Source organism: Ochotona curzoniae, unplaced genomic scaffold (assembly GCF_017591425.1).
Source record: "Ochotona curzoniae isolate NIBS_2020 unplaced genomic scaffold, NIBS_Ocur_1.0 contig_3819, whole genome shotgun sequence".
Taxonomy (NCBI): domain Eukaryota; kingdom Metazoa; phylum Chordata; class Mammalia; order Lagomorpha; family Ochotonidae; genus Ochotona; species Ochotona curzoniae.
The window spans coordinates 33,022,961-33,038,875 of NW_024466004.1; the positions used below are offsets into that span (position 1 = coordinate 33,022,961).

Consider the following 15,915-nt stretch of genomic DNA (forward strand, 5'->3'; position numbering starts at 1 on the left):
CCAACATGAGTGTCAGGGTCCCAAGGACTGGAGCCATCACTTGTTATCACCAGCATCCCAAGGAGGCATCTTACTTGGTATGAGGAATGACTATCCTAGCAGTTTGTTTTTATCAATAAAGCATGAGAAAACAAGTGGCCATCTAAATATTCTACTGAAAAGAAAAACTTACACTGTAATGTGCTGACATGAACATCTGTCCAAGTGTAATCTTCATAGACAATTCTAAAACAATGTAGTATGTGATTTCATTCACAAAAGCATTAGCTTCTACGTTGTGGAACTATGCACACATATATGCAAGCAGAAGTGTTAACAAGGGGAAAACTCTGGAGGGAGAACTCACGGAACTGCCAATAGGGCTTTTGGAGACAGGAATGGAAAGTGACCTGAGGTAAAGATGGCCACTCATGTTGCTCTGTACCTACCTCTGTCCAGTCTAAGTAGCTTTTTGTATTTAAAATTACATAAAAGTTGTGTCATGAGCACACACGATGACCAGCAAGACTTTAGGATGGTGATGGAGGAGTCCTCGATGATAAGTCCCATTTGGGTTAGGCATCAAGAGTTTAAGGGCATTCTGAAATACTTAGGTCCTTGCCACTCAATGGGAGCACTGGATGTAATTTCTGATTCCTTGCTTTGGCTTGGCCCAGTTCTGGTTTTTGCAAGCATTTGAGGAGTGAATCAACAGAAATCTCTCCTATTCTGTCTCCATCTCGCTTTGTGTGTGTGTGTGTGTGTGTGTGTGTGTGTGTGTGTGTGTACGTGTGCCTGTCTCTGCATTCCAAATAAAATGAAAATAGATAAATAATTTTAAAAACTTGCCATGCATGTTTAAACATGTATCTGTATGTTTGTTATCATTTCAATGGATAAACTTATCAGTGTGAAATTTCTGTATCAAAGAACATACACATTTGAAATGTTATTAGATCCTACCAGCCTATCATCCAGACTGTTTCAATTTAGACTCCCATGGAGTCCTGGAATTCTCAGCCAGGGACACACTGCACATGCTTGAACTTTCTTAGTAACAGAAATGTAGTTATAGGACAAGACTGTGTCTTTTTTATTTTAGCATCCTTGGTAAGTTCTGGTATAGCGCAATATTTGGCATATAAAACAGGTATGATAAATATTTGTATAAGCAATATTAACCGCGTAGAAAGAAAACACCAGATTTCTCCTGGAGACGAAGCAACTACATGGTCTTTCTGGAAGATCTCTGATCCAGTCTCTATAGAATGTGACCCTATTCTAGCCCCTGCCTAAGAATATGGATTCCAGGGATGACATAATCAAGTTAGATGCACTCTTATAATGAAGATCTTATGGTTTTTATCAGAAGTCAGTTAGAAACTGTGAGAAAAGGCTGGGGCTGGGACTGGAAAATAAGTATCAGAAGGCTTGGAATTCCAGAATCTCCTTTCGGCATTATAGGAATGTGGTTCCTAATCCCTAGTGCGTAGGAGCATGAGGTCATTGTAGCCTGCCACTAAGCCAGGAAACCAGAACAGGAAATAGCATATGACACCTAACTGTTTTAAAGTACAACATTTGTCTGACTTTAGTTGAAGATTTGAGTTAAGGACCTAATTTATTGTCCTTTGACACTATACTTACCCTTTCTGAAAGCCCCTTTGCACTTTTGTAAAGTGAAAGGCGCAAATCCTACTGGGCCATTTTGAGAACACAGCATGATCAGGTAAAAGGGACTAGCACAACATGCGGTACTAAGTAAAAGCCCTTTTGTGCTGAGTAGGACATAGGAAGGGACTGCCTCTGCTGGACTTTCCAGACTTGGCTTAACAAATTTTGGGGAACATTTATTTGTTTACTTGAAAGTCAGAGTGATGGGGGTGCATGGGAGTGGGCAAGAGAGAGAAAGAGAGAAGTCTAGTTCACTCTTCAAATGTTTGCAACATCCAGAAGTGGGCCAGACTGAAGCCAGAGGCCAGGAGCTTCAGCTGGGTCTCTTGCATGGTTGCAGGAATTCAAGCCTGTGGGCCATCTTCCATTGCTTTTCTTAGGCCATTAGCAGAGAGTTTAATTGGAAATGGTGCAGCTGTGACTCAAACAAATGTCCATATGGGATGCTGGAGTTACAGAGAGAAGCTTAACTGGCTTTACCAATCCCAGGAATATCACTTTAGAAGTGATTTTTGCATTGGTTTGTCCATTTTATGCATAAGCTTCAAAACCACCTCTTCAAAACAAACATTCCAGGCACCCAGACACTAATCTTTACTTGTCTTCTGTCACAGTTACTAATATTTTTCAACAATCAAGATTGAATTTTAATTTGAGACTCAGAATCCCATATGGATGTAGTATTTGTGCATTAGGGATGCTATAACAAAATGTTTTAAAATGAGTAATTTGTAACAACAAAAGTTTATTTCTCATCATTTTAGATGCTAGAAAGTCTAAGTTCAAGGTGTTGACAAGTTGGTGCTATGAGGGTCTGCTTTCTAGTTCATAGGTGTGACTTCTAGCTGTATCCTCACATGGTGGAAGGAAAAGGGGAGCTTTCTGGGGTTCCCTTGGGAAAGGCACTAATTCCTGCATCAAACTCCACCCTCAAAATGATGTAATCACCTCCCAACCACCCAACTCCTATTGGCATGATATTGAAGACTAGGATTTAACCGGAACTTGAAAGGGATGCAAACATTCAGATCATGGCAGACATCAGGTCTGCAACAACATTGAAGGGATGCAGTAACTATAATTAATAAATACAAATCCCTTAGAGGGTCGGGGTCACAGGAAATGTCATGACTGTGAACATTTTCTGAGTCTTTGCAAAGAAGGCAGGAAGCTCTGTGATCAACTTTGGTGTCCATACAACATCACTCCCAAGAACCAAAACTGGCTGAGTGGAGAGGGCCAAACTAAAGGGGACTTGAATGTCATCAAAACATTAACAAAAGCCCTTGTGATATCTTCTTCTGCTCTGTCTCAGCGTTGCTCGGGTAATTTCTTTGTTCTCATTTCCCCCTACCAAAGTCCCCTTAGTCATTAAAGGCTGGGGATCAAGCCCTCCTGTGTACTTTATATGTTTCTTCCTGAGTGGCAATTATCATATTACAGGCTCTTGATGATTTGTCTCTAGTTCCTCTTTGACCACAAGTATTTCATAGGTATTATTTTCCTGTGTCAGTCTCTGTGAGCTTTGCACAATGCCTTATACCAAGCAGTTTTCCAATAATATATTTTGAAGGAAATGAAAGGAAGGAAAAAATATGGACTCGGTGGCAGTAGCTAGATTTGTATCTACAGTGAAATTGTTTTCCCAAAGCATGCTGAATATTTCTAAGGCCTGGATCTTCCGCAGAGAAATTTTTAGAAGTTATTTCAGCATCAAACAGCTTGTATCACATGCAATAAGATATTGTGATGTGACCAATGAACCAACAATCAATGTGAGTCAGATTGCTTATGATCTACATCAAAGAACTGTAAAACCTAATATACTTTCAATACCCTATGTTATTCCATAATGGGTCTGGAGAGCAGAGAAATCTTCCACCTTCTTAGAATGTGTGAGCAATACATTAAGTATAACCTATCAAAACTATAACAGGTAACTTACAGACAACAGACTCAAATCAGCATTAGACATTAGCAAAACTATAAAGGCATATAGGAGGAATCAAGAATGATTCCGACAACCTCTTAGCAGGAGCTCAAATGCACAGAGCAGGGGTGGGGGGTGTGGGCCTTGGGGGGTGAGCCCAGAGTTGAGCAGGAGGACAGGTGGAAGCTTGTATCCTAACCCTGGAGACTCCCAGATTCTCACCTAGGACTATCAGTACGGGCACCAAGGGCTATATCCCAACTGCCAAGGAGACCACTGAGAATTGGACTGCCCTCCTAGGCCAAGAACTCTGAGGTCATCCACTCCATTTCAGATCACCCACATGGGATGGAAGATGCCCAGATCCTTCCTCACAGGATCTAATGTTATCAGAACAGTAGCCAGGAGCCCTGAGTGGTCCTCAGGAACAGAACAGCAAACTTTCTTCAGGACTCAGGAGGGGAGCTTTCTCTGGTCCTTACTTAGTTCCAACTTTGAATCCCCACCCTCTCTTGTAATGACCATCAGGGTTGCTCTGGTGGACTTCCCCCCCCCCAAAAAAAAATTAAAATTAGATTAGATAGACAGAGACCAATAAGGAAAGCTTAAAAACAGACAGGAAACAGTCAGCTTGGACTCACATATACCGTACTAGGTAGGACGCAAAGATTAATTACTCACTAAAGTGTTGAAGATTTCTCTGCAAACCCCTCCTAAAACTGTCTTGTACCTCAATTGTTAACATATGCCTAGTTAGAATTATAAGCCAGTTTGGACTTCCCTAAAATTCACCAAGTTCAGTAAAAATTATGCTACTGTTAAATATAAAAATGAAAATAGACATGAGATAGCTGAATAGTATCCTATAACCATTTTAAGGTGTATAGCAGCCAGTTGTGTATAAACTAAAATTGAAATGTCAATGAAGTAGTCACAGGATGTGCTTAAGAACTTGTATTTTCGAACGTATTGGTCACTCAATACCATTCTCAATTCTCCATAATGTTGTAAATTTTTGTTGATGTTATGTTGTGGCTTTTCATTGGATGGGATGATATTCTGCCAGTTCTACTTTCAGATCAGAGATGGTCTCCTCAAGAAATTGTTGAATTGGGCCCAGCGCAGTGGCGCAAGTGGTTAAGTCCTTGCCTTGTATGCCCGGGATCCCATATGGGCGCCGGTTCTAATCCCGGCAGCCCCACTTCCCTTCCAGCTCCCTGCCTGTGGCCCGGGAAAGCAGTCGAGGACAGCCCAAAGCTTTGGGACCCTGCACCCGCGTGGGAGACCCGGAAGAGGCTCCTGGCTTCGGATCGGCATAGCATCGCCATTGAGCTCACTTGGGGAGTGAATCATCGGATGGAAGATCTTCCTCTCTGTCTCTCCTCTCTGTATACCAGCCTTTCCAATAAAAACATAATAAAAAATAAATCTTTAAAACAAAAGATACTGTTGAATTTATCTGGACAATAAGATGCTGGACTCTATGCATGGTACATGCCTGCAATGAAAGAACCATGATGGAATTTGAACTGTACTACTGCAACAATGTGGAGGAATCCATCATGTGGGGAGGGCATGGAGAGAGATTGGGGGAATCCCAGAACCTATGAAACTGTATCATAAAATAAAATTAAATTTAAAAAAAGACAGAGAATAAACATCTCTCAAGGGTTTTATCCAATTCATTAATTAATGATGGAAACAGCAAAATAATAAATCTAATTTTAACAAAAGTTAAGAAATTGAGGTTTATAAATAATATTGTTGTTTGGGTACCAAAATAGGTAATGTTCCCATTAACTTTAACCCTTAGGAATTTGCTAAGTCTTCTACAGGATAAAATCATGTGCATCTATACGAGAGGCACAAATGTATAAATACAGGGAGCTCCATGGAATCAAAACCCTTAATTAATAGGAAAAAACAAAGTCAAGACTGGTATAATTTCCTAAGACGTTAAACAATTCGTGAGTGGCCTTGATAAACAATGACTAAAGATGACATTAAAACTATAAGCAGACATCCTCTTGGCTTTATTTACAGATTGTGGATAGCTTTTCTATCCCAGTTTTCAGCTCTTTTTGTTTTATACTCTCCTTCTGCAACATTCTCTTCCCTTATGTATGGCTCGACAAGCATTCTCATAACTGGTACAAACCTTTCTTCTTGGCTCCAGATTTGCATGTTAAAAGTTCTTATTGTTATGTGACCCTGAGAATACCATTTAACCTCTTGGTGTCCCCATTTTCTTCTCTATAAAATGAGATTAATAATACCAACAACAACGAGTTGCCATAAAGAATAAAGTAATTCATACGCACAACATAGTTGGAACAAAACCTGATACATAAGTTCCTGACATTTCTGTTAATTCTCAAACATCTCTATTTGGATGTCTCATTAGTCACTAGATGTTCCATGTGTGAAATTAAACTTATCCCATTCCCTTTCCTAATCTGCCGTGTCTCAAGCATTCTCTGTCACTACTGTTTTTGTAACCATAGCACTGAAAAGTGAAAGGCCATCTTTTAAACTGCTGAGCTACTCAAAAGTTTAGTCTCTTTTACTCTTAAATACCCTTTGAGACCATCAATTATTGTAGGTAGCAGCCTAGTCCAAACTGTTCTTATGTCTTGCTCAATTGCTGTAATACTGTTGAACGGTCTCCCCAAGAATCCTATTGTGTCTCTCTAAACCAACCTTCACACTGAGTGACCACTTGGGGGATGAAGAACCTAGTATGATTCTTCTAAGCTTAGAACCTCACACAGCTTTCTAATGCTCTCCCAGCGAAAACTCAGCTTCTCAAATGGCTCTTGTCTCAGGCCATTCCCCTCAGTATCTGTGCATCATTCATACTGGAAATTTTTACAACTCAGTTAGGTGAGGCTCCAAAACTAGCCTTTGTCTGTGCTGTACCTCTGCCTTCACTGTCTTCCCTCCATGATCTTGTTAACTCCAGCTGCACTAGCATATGCTCTGAAACTCTGAGTTCTTAAAGCACTCCCAGCTCTCCTCTGGTCACCCTCCAATTTTCCTTCTAAAATATCTTCATCCCTCATAAATATCACATTTTTGTGTGGGACCATGTGTAGCCCAATTCCACTTTCCATGACTAAACTGGAAGTTCCATGAGGGTAGTGAGCATGACTTTTTTTTTTTTTTGCACATTATGAATCTAATCTAAGTCATATTAAAAAAAAGCTAAGAGGAGAAACAAGATGTGTGAAACATCATACCAGATAGTTCACATATGGTTTCTCACTCATTTCCCACACTATCCGTTATTACTTAGTCTGATACAGAAATAAAGAAACTAAGACAAAGGAGGTTCTAGTAATTTCATCAAGATATTGGAGCTCATTAGTTGGAGGTTTGCGAAGAATGCCCAGGTAGAAGCTGGATCTAGCTCTAGGGAGACAAAAGATGATCATTATCTAAGTTAGCACAGGTGGTCAAATGTTCTGTCAGAGAGGCCAAAAGCACATCTTCATCTACAAAATAGGCTTGTCTTGACTTACTCCAGTGCTTAAATTTCCGCTATTTCTGTTTTCTTTTCACTGAGTTAAATCGATGCTCATCAAACCGAGTGTGCATAAGCCTGCAGTTATATGGCAAGGTGCCTGGGATACTCAATCTAGGAGAATCATGTACATTGTTTGGTAATGGTAGTTTCTTTCCTAAATTTGACAGATGTTATATCAAAGCAAGCACTGATCTTTTATAAAATGCAACTTGAGCTAAGATTAAAAGACACTTCACATTTGCTTTGTGCTTTAACCTCAGACCCTATGACAAGAATTCCTTCCATGATAAAGGTCATTTTGTTACAAAAGTTTGAGAAGTATAGTCATGACACTCTGTCCCTGAGAAGTCTCTGGCAAAATGAATGCCAGAGTTGAACAAACATGTGTAGCTTAGATGTAATTGGCATAGAGGAAACAAAGTACCAAGACAAAGTAACAAGCACAGAGTTGGTTGAATTCTGGCACAGAAATGATTCTTATTGAGTAACATGGGAAAATTCCTCAGTTGTATGTCAGCATATGAGAGAGGAAGAGCTACAAAAAACAGCCATTTGGGGAACTTGTACTAGACTGTAGTTGGTTAAGCTACTGCTTGTGACACTGGCTCAAAACACTGCTCCCCTAATTGAGCACTGGTTAGAGTCTCTGATGCTACACTTCTGATCCAGTCTCTACACTAATGAACCTGGGGAGCAGAGGATGATCACTCAAATACCTGGGCCCCTTCCATCCATGAGGAAGACCTAAATAGTTCCAGGCTTCTGGCTGTGTCCTGGTCCATGCTGTCTGTCATGACTATTTGAAGGTGTTAAGATTTATCTCTTCCTCTCTTTCTCTCCCCTCCTTTTGTTTCTCTGTCTCTCCTTTTTCTCTCTGCTATTTCATTCTTCAAATAAACATAATTTTTAAAAGAAAAAAAGAAGAGAAATGACTGGAAGAGAAGGGAAGGGAGAGGAAGGGAGGAGAGGAGAGGAGACCAGAATAGAGGAGAACAAAAAAGAAAGCAAGAGAAGCCATCTGTCCCTCCATCAACCATTTATTTTTCCCCAATGCCCCTTACCAAAGCGCCGTCTCATGGTCCTTTGTCAAAAGGCAATATTCACAGAGATATGTTCATTGATGAGCAAACCACATGACACTCTCCAGTCAAAGCTGACTTAACCATAGGCAGACACCAGATTCAAGACATCATATTTGGAAGCCAATTGTGGGTGTGAAAAAATAAAATAGGAATTATTTTACTTAGGGAATTGGATGTCAGAATTACAGAACTGATTTTAGTCAGTATCTGCTGGACTTGTGAAATGAAGGTGGTATAAACCTGGAGACAATGATGGTCACATGCATGCCAAAGCAACAGAAACCATTCTTATAAAACCAAGAAACAAACAGAAACAGATGTGCAGAGAGGAGCAATCAAGAGAACATGCCACCCAAAGAGACAAATCACCACTTCAGTTCCTGAGTTCTGATCCCTTGTGTCCGGCTGTTCTGTAAACCAACTCTGCACCCTTTTAGTAAATTCTCCTCTTTGCCTTCACTAGAAAAAACAGTAAAGTTCATTGGCAATGTTCATTGTCAAAGACAAAGTTCAGACACCAACTTTATTTGGGCGTAGTTCAGCTACTTAATTTATCATTCCAACTGTGACAGTTAGGATGATGTCAGTAATTATATCACACAACAGGAAAACAAGGATGTGTGGCGATGCTTCCTGTATGGGATAGAAGGAAAATTAAATATCCACTGCTTGTATTTCTCACTCACGGTAGCTGCTTCAGTCTAAACTACAATAATGCTATTGAGCTTATCCTCTCGTGGCCCAAGTACAGACCTAAAAGTAAAAGAATTTATATAGGAGTTCTTCTCAATGGGGAACCAGCAGAGGAGCCAAGTCTGTCTGAGCACGTTCTGCTCCATCTTCACCAGGCTCTCTGCTCTGAAGCAGTTTTCTTTGCGCTCCAGCGGATCCTTCCCCAAACGGCCAGCATCAGCATTCTGGGAATGTTTGAGAGCTGTGATCAGTGAGCAGAAAAACATATGCAATCACACTAATCTCCCAGAGAACCCACGCCCACCCTATTGACATAAGGACAATGTCTATCCTCATTCTTGTTTGAACAGCCTTTCAGCTGAAAAAGCACAATGCAAGAAAATCTACACCAGCAAAGGAGGAAATTGAAGCAATTTTGAAACAATTTAGGAGCAGCCCCATTTTCACCTGAGTTTTTTCAGCAGTGCAGTACACAAAAGATTAGGGGTCAGAATTTTTCAGATAATTGCTTGTTTTCCTGGTCTAGCAGGTTTAACTCTCAGACTTTCTTTTTCACACCTGTGCTGTCCTCACCACATGGTGAATACCCACCAATTTCTAAGGGAAAACTGTGTGGGAAAAGGAAAAAGTGTAGAGAAGTAGGAATCTGATCTCTAATTAAGGCTCAGGTGAAAATTTCTCTTTATTAAAACTTTAATGTGACCCTAGTCTTCATTTTACTGAAATGCCAAATACAGCAGGAAGATAATGCGTTTCAAGTGCTATATCCCTTTTCTTATCAAGTACTTCTGGCCCCTAAGACTAATCCAGTCCCAGTCAAGCAATTACCTGATGACTGGGACTTCTGGGAGTTGCTAACCATTGTGAGGACAGCGCCAGGTTCTTTCTGAGTTAAACAAAGGGATCACTTCTGCCAGCTATACCCACCTGTTTATTCTTGGCAAGAGGTAGACTGCCAGGATAGTAATTACATCTTAATTTATGGTGATATGGGGCCATCTTGAGTCAGCAGAGTCGAGGCCGTGCAGGGGGTGTCGGGGCTTCTCGCATCCCGGCCCCAGTCACTGTGGATAGTTCCTTCTTTGGCTGCGAGCTCTCCAGGCAGACGTGCTCTTTCACCTTCAACGTGGAGCAAGAGGATGACGCAGAGCACGTGCTGGCACTGACCATGCTCTGCCTCACTGAGGGGGCCAAGGAGGAGTGTAGCATGGTAGAAGTAGTGGCCTGGAGCAATGACCACCAAGAGATTGCAGTCCCTGTGGCCAATCTCAGCTTGTCCTGTCAGTCCGTGCTCAGCCGGGATGACTTCCAGCTCCAACCACCTGTCACCTTCCGCCTGAAGTCGTGCTCCGGCCCTGTGCGCATCCCTGAGCGGCACAAGATTGTTACCGTAAGAAATAGTATCTCCAAAGAAGAGGGGAATGAGGAAAAGAGAGTGACGAGGACGATGCTGAGCTGTGCCCCACCCTGTCAGCCAAACAGCAGAGGGCCAGGCCTTAGCCCTGCTGGGTCAGCTAGCTGCCTGCTGTATGCACCCTGCACCACGTTCCTGGACACGTGTCATGGATGTCACATTCCTCCTTTCTGTTTAAGAGCAGACCTGGGGACAGGGGCTGGGAGTGACAGGGGCTGCACCAGGCCCGGTGTGTCCCTCTTCTCCAGGGCTGTGGGGAATACTGACCTTCAATCCTGACTTTGTCACCTCACCTCCCTCCGCGGGCTGGAGGTGATGTCAGCAGCTCGGAAGACATTTTTTAAAAAACACTTTTTATAATTTTCTTTTTTGGATGACAGTTGCAATAAAGTTGCCCGAGGTGTTTTTTTGCTAAATAAATAGTGATATGACCCAAAGCCATGTGTTTGCTGATCACAATGTCCTCTCTTGAGGAAACTCCAGAGTAAGGTTGAGAGTCAGGGCTTCTAACCCTGTCATACAGTCCAAACTGTTTTTCCCTAAATACTTTTAGAACCACTGAGTCTGTGCTTATATGGTTGGCTCAAAATATGTGTTTCCAGCATTTATTCCCTGGAATTAGGGCCCAGGACAAGCAGATAGATTCCAGTAGGGAATACGATGGAGTCATCTGTGGTTTATAACTCCATCACTCACAGCAATAATGAGAAATTCACAAGGAACAGCCACCTACCCTCCCTATGGTGGGGCTATGAGAGATTTTACCTCTATGTCAATTATGGCAGGCATACACACAAAACCAGCAGCACACACCTACAAGTAGCCACATATACATGTCCCCACCCATCCACAAGTGACTGTGCCCAGCCATGAACCTCCCAACTGACACCCTAGTTGCACATATGGGTTTACAAAAGAAGGTGACCCAGAGCAGACTTGCGAACAACTAGCTAAGCAGGTGACCTGTTAGCTACCACGAAGCCCATTACCATAGAGGAACAGAGATGTGGAAACAAAAAGATAAGGGCAATCACTTCTCGGCCTTTTGGCTAAGATCAAGTGTGGAGAGATAAGGGACTGTGGGCAAAGACATGGGAACTTGATAAACACCATCTTCCCAACTCCATCTCTTCAAAGCAGCATAATCCCCAACCTCTGCAGGAAGGCGATAGGTTTGGGTTGAGGACCTACAATCAACTTGGTGCTGTGCATTCTAAGATCCAAAGTCTGCAACTCCGATCTCCTGTGACTCAGACCACATTAAAAGCATGTGGGCATTTCCTTAGTTATCTGGAAGATTCAAAACACATTTGACAAAAAGCAACTTTATTGAGCTTTGTCAAATGGAAAGGTGAGTCTTTTTACTGCAATGATAATATCATTGGGAAAAGATATCTTCACATACAGAGGGAGCATTAAACATGACTGATTGATTGAAAATGTATAGGCTATTTATGATCTTATTACATCTACTAGATACTTTTCTGACTTTTTTTCATGATTATAAAATTATATCAAATTATATCCAGGGTACCTTACAGTTTCTCTTTTGAATGATTCAAAACCTTGAGAATTATCCAGGCACTCATATTATTTTCCTTGACCCTCCCCACACAACACCCAATGGAGAGAAGCAATTTAAACAAAATGACTTGAATGCATAGACTGAATGCATATATACATGCAAAATATCTTTAATGATCTGTATTTTGAATGCTGAATATATGAACAACCCTTCAGGTATTATATAGTCAGATAATATGATTCATTCTGGTAACACAACAAATAATATTTAAAATCAAGTAGCACAAAACAGCCATTTTACATAGAGATTTGTGAATGTAAAGCAAAATTCACAATTTGTGAGTGAATTCTGTCATGTACTATATGATTACTCCTTGTTGTTCTTATCAATATTTTTTCATTTTCTTCTCTATCCGTGCATTTTTTTTTAGCTACTTGTAATAGGCCTCAAGTTAAAACCACCTTTTTATTTAAAGATGCAATAAAAACAGCCATTAAATATTTTTCCCTAAAAGTTTAAATTAACTTTATTTTCATGGAGATCATTGTTATTGTTTTTAATCTAATTTTCTTGCTGGTGGTTAATGCAAATATTACAGAAATGCTTTTTTTTTTTACTTTATTTATTTGAAATGATGGAGAGAGATCTTCTATTTGCTGGTTCACTCCCCAAATGGTCCATATATCTATAACGTCCACACCAAAGTCAGCAACCAGGAACTCCCCCTGAGTCTCATGTGGGGGCAAGGACCTAAGCACACGAGGCATTCTCCAAGTCCTTCTCAGGCACGACCCCAGGGAGCTGGATGGAAGCAAAGAAGTCAAGACTAACACCACCGGTTCTTATGGGATACTGGCCTTTATTGCACCACAACACCAGCCCAGAAATACTTTCCTTTCATTCTACTTCTTATACAATATGAGCTTTGATTTATAAATGGAGAGAAAACCATATGAACAGAGATGCTCAGCAGTGTTAACTCAGCAGTGTTGTATTTACTAGTTTTAATGTAGCATTATAACTATGTCAGCTTTCTTAGAGGGCCTATGCATTGTTTTGAAATCACCAGAAATTATTTCTTAAAATTATAAGGTCATTGTATTTTTTGGTTCTGAATGGCATTTTAAAATTTACCATCTACATCCAATAGCTCACATTTTTGTTGTGGTTGTCACAGAATTGCATCACTTGCTTCTTTGGTAAAGAGGGGAGAAAATTGTTCGGGTGAAAATATGACCGTAAATATTTCACACAGCTATGTTAAGAATGAAAGACAGGTTCAAGTTGAGGTTAAGCAGTTTAATAGCAGCCCTTTAGGCTGCAGCACTGAGGCTGCTAATTCGCTGCACCTATTTATATGCTGGTCTTGCTTTGACTATTAACAGTTGACCAGTAATTCACTTTTGCCCTGAGAGTTTATGGCAAAAAGACCTGGTCATCTACGATGTCTTTTTAAAATACAAGACTGGAAAATAAAAGAGCCTTACAAATCATTTTGAAAACAAAGGTTTTCAAATGCATTGACTCACATTTGTGACTGCTTGGATGCCTGATATTAAATACACAGCTCTAAATCAGAGCAGGCTCGCAGCTCTGTGAGCACCGCCCCTTTCGGCAGCTGTGGGTTGGCAAAGCCTGGGGTTTCTGTAACCCAGGAGGCTGCATGTCTGGAGCTGCTACTTTCGTCCCCAGCAACAGCTGAATAACAGCACACTGAGCGTGACACAGAGGCCTGAACAGAGCCTTCTTCCTTCTACTCACATTCATTGTCTAGTGTGGTAATTGCACCCCAGGCAACCGGACATTAAGGATTTGGTCATGCATTGCATACTCCCCGTCAAACACTGCCTCAGTCTTCCAAGCACGCTGGCTTTCTGTCATCTGAGCATGCTGCCCCTCATGAGCTCCAAGGGGTTCTCAGAAGATTGAGAGAGAGAGAGAGAGAGAGACAGTAACTGCAGCATCCAGGTTCAGAGGCTTCTAAGAACCAACGAAAGATGACATGAAGATATTGGATTCCATTACATTTTTTTGAAGGCACACATCATTCTAGATCAGAGAAGGAAGTTTTCAACTGGGATCCGATGATACCTGTCATTTCCCAGAAAGCAGATAAAAACCAAACTAGCTGCAATTGAGAGATGAGTTTAGTTCTAAATGGCGGAGGGGGAGATAAGAAGCAAAACTCCAGCTGTTGCTGCCAGTAAGCTTGGCCTGGATACAGGAAGCAGAGTAAGGATCAAGTTCAGGAGTGAGGTGAGAGAGTTCCTCTGGGAGTGAGCTGGGACTGGCAAGACTTGTCCAGCCAAGGGAGGGGATGTCAAGGGTGGCTCTGAGAAAGTTCAGCTCAAGTCGTGTACTTTTAATTTAGAGTCTCAAAGAGAGATGGCATCGTGTCAGTAGATGGTTTCCCAGACCCAGGTGAGTGAGAACCTTGCACAGTGTAAGGCGCTGGGTAGCTGGGAACTGCTCTGTGCTTCCAAACACTGCAGATTAAGCAAGTGGTCTTCAGAGAGGAGAGATGCCGCTGTTTGGATCAATTTTATAATAGGCTGGAAGAAACAAAGAAGCAATTTTTAAGCACTATTACTTGCTTTATTTCCCAATTTGGACAGCATGTACCCAGATTTCACTGGCCATTTTGTTCCCTACATGGGATGCAGTCCCAATGTGCAGAAGTTATTATACACTGTAAGAACCAGAAGTCCTAATCAGGGCCTTCGCCCTGCAGGCTTGGCAGCACACACCAGCAAGGGGCAAAATGCATCACATCCCAAGGAAAAACCATTCTAAAAAGGCTTGCTGGTCTGGAGCTATGTAAATAGCAATTCAGAATAGCTCATTCTAGTAACTCTTCTACCTTCACCTCTCTGGCTCAGCAGAGAAAAATTTATTTAAAAGGCAAAAACAAAATGACCTAAAACATGGTATTTGAAAATAGGCTCTATGGGAACATTATTTACCTGGTTCAAGAAACAATCTGCAATATAATAATCTCCTTGTGCAGAAGGCTCAATACAGTTAAAACAAGACAGTGCTTTTATTGTTGTTGTTGTTCCTGAAATGGAAAATTTAAAGTCAGGGAAGGGTTGCAGTATCCCTCTAGCCCACTTCCCCTGTGCTGGCAGACACGGACAAATACTTCCTCTCAGGTGAAAATTACTTTGCAATTCAGTCTTGGGTTTCAAAAACTAAACAGATGTTGGGAACTCTTTCGTTTATCAGAATTTCTACAGGAGTAAGCAAGGCTATAGGAGACAATTTGCAGAGGTTGTACCTTAAACACTGGACTTTTTTCCAGGGCAAAGAGTAACTTTTGAGAAGCCCAAAGAAAACCGAATTTTACCTGCTTTTCAATGATTAAAATATTATTAAATAGTATTATATTATTATTAAAATTTTTTAAATATTTTAAAACCTGAGAGACTTTCTTACCTATACCACTAGCCATATGTCTCTTTCTATTTACAGAGTAGCACTACCTTCATCTGCTGTACATTCTAAACACAGGTACACTCAGCATGTGGCCGCAAAAGGGAGGGGAGGGCTCAAGCCACCCAGGCCCACTCTCCCTCAGCACTAGAAGCTTCTGCCTTGACCTTGTGATTCAGTGTTTGGTGAATGACTTCTCTAGGCAAAACAAAAGCCTCCCCGTTGTTTTTTAAGATTTTTTTTCTATTGGAAAGCAGATATACAGAGAGGAAGAAAGAGAAGAGCTTCCATCAGCTGATTCATTCCCCAAGTGGCCACAACAGCTGGAGCTGAGTGGATCCAGAGCCAGAAGCCACCTCTGGGTCTCTCACGTGGGTGCAGGTTCCCAAGGCTTTGGGCCATCCTCTACTGCTTCCCCAGGCCACAGAGAGCTGGACGGGAAGTGGGGCCACTGGGATTGGAACAGATGCCCATATGAGATCCAGGTGCATGCGCAAGACAAGGACTTTATTCACTAGGCTATTGCGCTAGGCCCCAAATTCCCACATCTTATCCTTAGAAATCTTAAATTTGTTACCTTATGTGGCAAAAGAGACTTTGCCATTTTGATAAATCAGTTAATTGTTCTTGGGATAGGAGGATTATCCTAGATAGTCACAC

General features: G+C 41.4%; 1 pseudogene; it reads left to right on the forward strand.

Moving 5' to 3' along the window:
* Positions 1 to 1,983: 1,983 nt before the first annotated feature.
* Positions 1,984 to 10,441, forward strand: LOC121158466 (annotated as a pseudogene).
* The last annotated feature ends 5,474 nt before the right edge of the window (positions 10,442 to 15,915 follow it).